Genomic DNA, 6,309 nt, shown 5'->3' with positions numbered 1-6,309 from the left:
ACAGTAGGTCTCTACAAGTAGTAAAATCATTATTGAGACATCATCCTGTTGATCCAGATACCCCTCTGAACATTGCTACTGCTATTCTATGGACATGTGACCGCCGTTTTTTCCTGTGATGTCTTTATAGTCGTTCAAATTTTTATAGTGTCACTTTATTGCCTCTAATGTTTGGCACTGGCACAGGAGGCGTTAAAATGACAATCAAACGGCATTTAGCGTTTTTATTGACGAGTGTTTAAGAATATCTGTATATCATTTTATAGACATTCTATTGTCAGTCTGGTGCCCTCAAAGGCAGCGCAATATTGCCACCTCCTATAAAATGGTCATGCCTTTTTTTAAGGCATACTATTGGCAAATGGCAGTAGGTGTGTACAAGTAGTCAAACAGGAGGCTAGGTAATCATTATTGAGACATCATCCTGATGACCCGGATACCCCTATGAACATAGCTATCTCCATTCTATGGGCATGTGACTGCCGTTTTTTTTTGCTGTGATGTCTTTTTATAGCTGTTGTTCAAATTTTTATAGTGTCACTTTATTGCCTCTTATGTTTGGCACTGGCACAGCAGGCGTTGAAATGACAATTAAATGGCAAAAATAATTGTTTTTATTGACAAGACAAATGGCAAAAGAACATGTTGCATTTTTATTGACAAGTGTTTATAGAATATGTATATCATTTTATAGTCATTCTATTGTCAGTCCGGTGCCCACAAATGCAGTGCAATATTGCCACCTCCTATAAAATGGTAATGCCTTTTGAAAGGCATATTATTGGCAAATGGCAGTGTGTCTACAAGTACTCAAACAGGAGCCTTGATGTTAATCATTATTGAGACATCATCCTGTTGACCCACATACCCCTATGAACATAGCTACTGCCATTCTATGGACATGTGACCGCTGTTTTCTGCTGTTATTTTATAGCCGTCGTTTAATTTTTATAATCACTTTATTGCCTCTAATGTTTCGCACTGGCACAGGAGGCGTTAAAATGTCAATCAAACGGCATTTAGCGTTTTTTGACAAGTGTTTATAGAATATGTATATCATTTTATAGTCATTCTATTGTCAGTCTGGTGCCCTCAAGGCAGTGCAATATTGCCACCTCCTATAATATGGTAATGCCTTTTGAAAGGCATATTATTGGCAAATGGCAGTAGTCAACAAGTACTCAAACAAAAGGCTTGATGTTAATCATTATTGAGACATCATCCTGTTGACCCACATATCCCTATGAACATAGCTACTGCCATTCTATGGACATGTGACTGCCGTTTTTCCTCTGATGTCTTTATAGTCGTTCAAAATTTAATAGTGTCACTTTATTGCCTTTAATGTTTGGCACTGGCACAGGAGGCGTTAAAATGACAATCAAACGGCAAGTAGCGTTTTTATTGACAAGTGTTTATAGAATATCTGTATATCATTTTATAATCATTTTATTGTCAGTCTGGTGCCCTCAAAGGCAGTGCGATATTGCCACCTCCTATAAAATGGTAATGCCTTTTGAAAGGCATATTATTGGCAAATGGCAGTAGGTGTCTACAAGTAGTCAAACATGATGCTAGATGTTAATCATTATTAAGACATCATCCTGTTGACCCGGATACCCCCATGAACATAGCTACCGCCATTCTATGGACATGTGACCACCCTTTTTTGCTGTGTTGTCATTTTATAGCCGTCATTCAAATTTATTGTCACTTTATTGCCTCTGATGTTTGGCACTGGCAAAACAGGCATTAAAATTACAATCAAACGACAATAATAATTGTTTTTTATGGAAGACAAATGGCAAAAGATCATTTTAGCGTTTTTATTGACAAGTGTTTAGAATATCTGTATATCATTTTATAGTCATTCTATTGTCATTCTGGCGCCCTTGAAGGCAGTGCAATATTGCCACCCCTACCAAATGGTAATGCTCTTGAAATGCATATTAATGGCAAATGGCAGTAGGCGTCTACAAGTAGTCAAACTGCAGGCTAGATGTTCATCATTATTGAGACATCACCCTGTTTGGATACCCCTATGAACATAGCTACCGCCATTTTATGGATATCTGACCGACTTTTTTTGGTGTGTTGTCATTTTGTAGTTGTTTGATTTTTATAGTGTCACTGTATTCTCAAATGTTCGGCACTGACACAGCAGGCGTTGAAATGACTATCAAACTGCAAAATAATTGTTTTTTTATTGACAAGACAAATGGCAAAAGAACATTTTAGTTTTTTATTGACAAATGTTTATAGAATATGTATGTCATTTTATAGTCATTCTATTGTCAGTCTGGTGCCCTTGAAGACAGTGCAATATTGCCACCTCCTATAAAATGGTAATGCCTTTTGAAAGGCATATTTGCAAATGGCAGTAGGTGTGTCGTAGTAGTCAAACAGTAGGCTAGATGTTAATCATTATTGAGACATCATCCTGTTGACTTGGATACCCCTATGAACATAGCTACCGCCATTCTATGGACATCTGACCGACGTTTTTTGGTGTGTTGTCATTTTATAGTTGTCGTTTAGTTTTTATAGTGTCACTTTATTGCCTCTAATGTTTGGCACTGGCACAGGAGGCATTGAAAAGAATCATACGGCATTTAGAGTTTTTATTGACAAGTGTTTATAGAATATCTATATCAGTTTATAGTCATTCTATTGTCAGTCTGGTGCCTCAAAGGCAGTGCGATATTGCCACCTCCTATAAAATGGTAATGTCTTTTGAAAGGCATATTATTGGCAAATGGCAGTAGGTGTCTACTAGTAGTCAAACAGCAGGCTAGATGTTAATCATTGAGACATCATCCTGTTGACCCGTATACCCCTATGAACATAGGTACCGCCATTCTAGGGACATGTGACTGCCCTTTTTTGCTGTTTTTGTCATTTTATAGCCGTCATTCAAATTTATTGTCACTTCATTGCCTATAATGTTTGGCACTGGCACAGCAGGCATTAAAATTACAATAAAACGACAATAATAATTGTTTTTTATTGAAAACAAATAGCAAAAGAACATTTTAGCGTTTTTATTGACAAGTGTTTATAGAATATATCATTTTATAGTTATTTTATTGTCAGTCTGGCGCCCTCGAAGGCAGTGCAATATTGCCACCCCCTAGAAAATGGTCATACTTTTTGAAAGGCATATTGTTGTCGAATGGCAGTAGGTGTCTACAAGTAGTCAAACTGCTGTCTAGATGTTCATCATTGAGACATCATTCTGTTGACTTGGATACCCCTATGAACATAGCTACCGCCATTCTATGGACATCTGACTGACGTTTTTTGGTGTGTTGTCTTTTTATAATTGTCGTTTAATATTTATAGTGTCACTTTATTGCCTCAAATGTTTGGCACTGGCACAGCAGGCGTTAAAATGACAATCAAATGGCAAAAAACATTTTTTGATGTTCTTTATTGACAATACAGATGGCAAAAGAACATTTTAGCGTTTTATTGACAAGTGTTGTCAGAATATATGTATATCATTTTATAGTCATTTTATTGTCAGTCTGGTACCCTCGAATGCACTGCAATATGGGCTACCTCCTATAAAATGGTAATGCCTTTTGAAAAGTGTATTGGCAAATGGCAGCTGTCTACAAGTAGTCAAACAGCAGGCTAGATGTTAATTATCATTGAGACATCCTGTTGACCTGGATACCCCTATAAACATAGCTATTGCCATTCTATGGACATGCGACTGCCGTTTTTTGCTGTGTTATTTTATAGCCGTCTAATTTTTATAGTGTCACTTTATTGCCTCAAATGTTTGGCACTGGCACAGCAGGTTTAAAAAAACAATCAAACGGCAAAAATAATTGTTTTTTATTGAAGACAAATGACAATAATCATTTTTGCGTTTTTATTGACAAGTGTTTATAGAATATCTATATCATTTTATAGTCATTATATTGTCAGTCTGGCGCCCTCGAAGGCAGTGCAATATTGCCACACCCTATAAAATGGTAATGCCTTTTGAAAGGCATATTATTGTCAAGTGGCAGTAGGTGTCTACAAGTAGTCAAACTGCAGGTTAGATGTTCATTATTGAGACATCATCCTGTTGACCTGGATACCCCTATAAACATAGCTATTGCCATTCTATGGACATGTGACTGCGGTTTTTTGCTGTTATTTTATAGCCGTCTAATTTTTAGTGTCACTTTATTGCCTCAAATGTTTGGCACTGGCACAGCAGGCGTTAAAATGACAATCAAACGGGAAAAATAATTGTTTTTTATTGAAGACGAATGACAATAATCATTTTTGCATTTTTATTGACAAGTGTTTATAGAATATCTATATCATTTTATAGTCATTATATTGTCAGTCTGGCGCCCTCGAAGGCAGTGCAATATTGCCACACCCTATAAAGTGGTAATGCCTTTTGAAAGGCATATTATTGTCAAATGGCAGTAGGTGTCTACAAGTAGTCAAACTGCAGGCTAGATGTTCATCATTGAGACATCCTGTTCACCCGGATACCCCTATGGACAAGCTACCGCCATTCTATGGACATGTGACCGCCGTTTTTTGCTGTGAGGTCTTTTTATAGCTGTCATTCAAATTTTATAGTGTCACTTTATTGCCTCTAATGTTTGGCACTGGCACAGCAGGCGTTGAAATAACAAACAGCAAAAATAATTGTTTTTTTTATTGACAAGACATATGGCAAAAGAACATTTTAGTGTGTTTATTGACAAGTGTGTATAGAATATCTATATAATTTTATCGTCATTCTATTGTCAGTGGCGCCCTCAAAGGCTGTGCAATATTGCCACGTCCTATAAAATGGTAATGCGTTTTGAAAAGCATATTGGCAAATGGCAGGTGTCTACAAGTAGTCAAACAGCAGGCTAGACGTTAATTATAATTGAGACATCATCCTGTTGAACCGGATACCCCTATAAACATAGCTACTGCCATTTTTTGCTGTGTAATTTTTTGCCATCTAATTTTTATAGTTTTACTTTATGGCCTCTAATGTTTGCCTTTGGCACAGAAGGCGTTAAAAAGACAATCAAATAGCAAAATGTTTTTTGAAGTTCTTTATTTTCAAGACGGATGGCAAACGAACATTTTAGCCTTTTTTGACAAGTGTTTATCGAATATCTGTATATTTTTTTATAGTCATTCTATTGTCAGTCCGGTGCCCTCAAAGGGAGTGCAATATTGCCACCTATAAAATGATAATGCCTTTTGAAAGACACATTATTAACAAATGGCAGTAGTTGTCTCCAAGTAATCAAACAGGAGGCTTGATGTGAATCATTATTGAGACATCATCCTGTTGACCCAGATGCCCCTATGAACATAGCTACTGCCATTCTATGGACATGTGACCGCCGTTTTTTCCTGTGATGTCTTTATAGTCGTTCAAAATTTTATAGTGTCACTTTATTGCCTCTAATGTTTGGCACTGGCACAGGAGGCGTTAAAATGATAATCAAACGGCATTTAGCGTTTTTATTGACAAGTTTTTATAGAATATCTATTATTTTATAGTCATTCTGTTGTTAGTCTGGTGCCCTCAAAGGCAGTGCAATATTGCCACCTCCTATAAAATGGTAATGCCTTTTGTAAGGCATACTATTGGCAAATGGCAGTAGGTGTCTACAAGTAGTCAAACAGGAGGCTAGATGTTAATCATTATTTATACATCATCCTGTTGATCCGGATACCCCTATGAACATAGCTACCACCATTCTATGGACATGTGACTCCCGTTTTTTTTTGCTGTGATGTCTTTTTATAGCCGTCGTTGAAACTTTTATAGTGTCACTTCATTGCCTGTAATGTTTGGCACTGGCACAGCAGGCGTTAAAATGACAATCAAACGGCAAAAATAATTGTTTTTTTATTGACAAGACAAATGGCAAAAGAAAATATTAGCATTTTTATTGATAAGTGTTTATAGAATATATGTATATCATTCTATAGTCATTTTATTGTCAGTCTGGTACCCTCAAAGGCAGTGCATTATTGGCCACCTCCTATAAAATGATAATGCATTTTGAAAAGCATATTATTGGCAAATGGCAGTAGGTGTCTACAAGTAGTCAAACAGCAGGCTAGATGTTAATTATCGTTGAGACATCATCCGGTTGACCCGGATACCCCTATGAACATAGCTACTGTCATTCTATGGACATGTGACTGCCGTTTTTTGCTCTGTTATTTTATAGCCGTCGCACAGGAGGCGTTAAAATGACAATCAAACGACATTTTGCGTTTTTATTGACAAGTGTTTATAGAATATATGTATATCATTTTATAGTCATTTTATTGTCA

Source organism: Ixodes scapularis, unplaced genomic scaffold (assembly GCF_016920785.2).
Source record: "Ixodes scapularis isolate PalLabHiFi unplaced genomic scaffold, ASM1692078v2 PGA_scaffold6__148_contigs__length_123643588, whole genome shotgun sequence".
Classification (NCBI taxonomy): Eukaryota; Metazoa; Arthropoda; class Arachnida; order Ixodida; family Ixodidae; genus Ixodes; species Ixodes scapularis.
Note: the sequence above shows the minus strand (reverse complement) of the source record.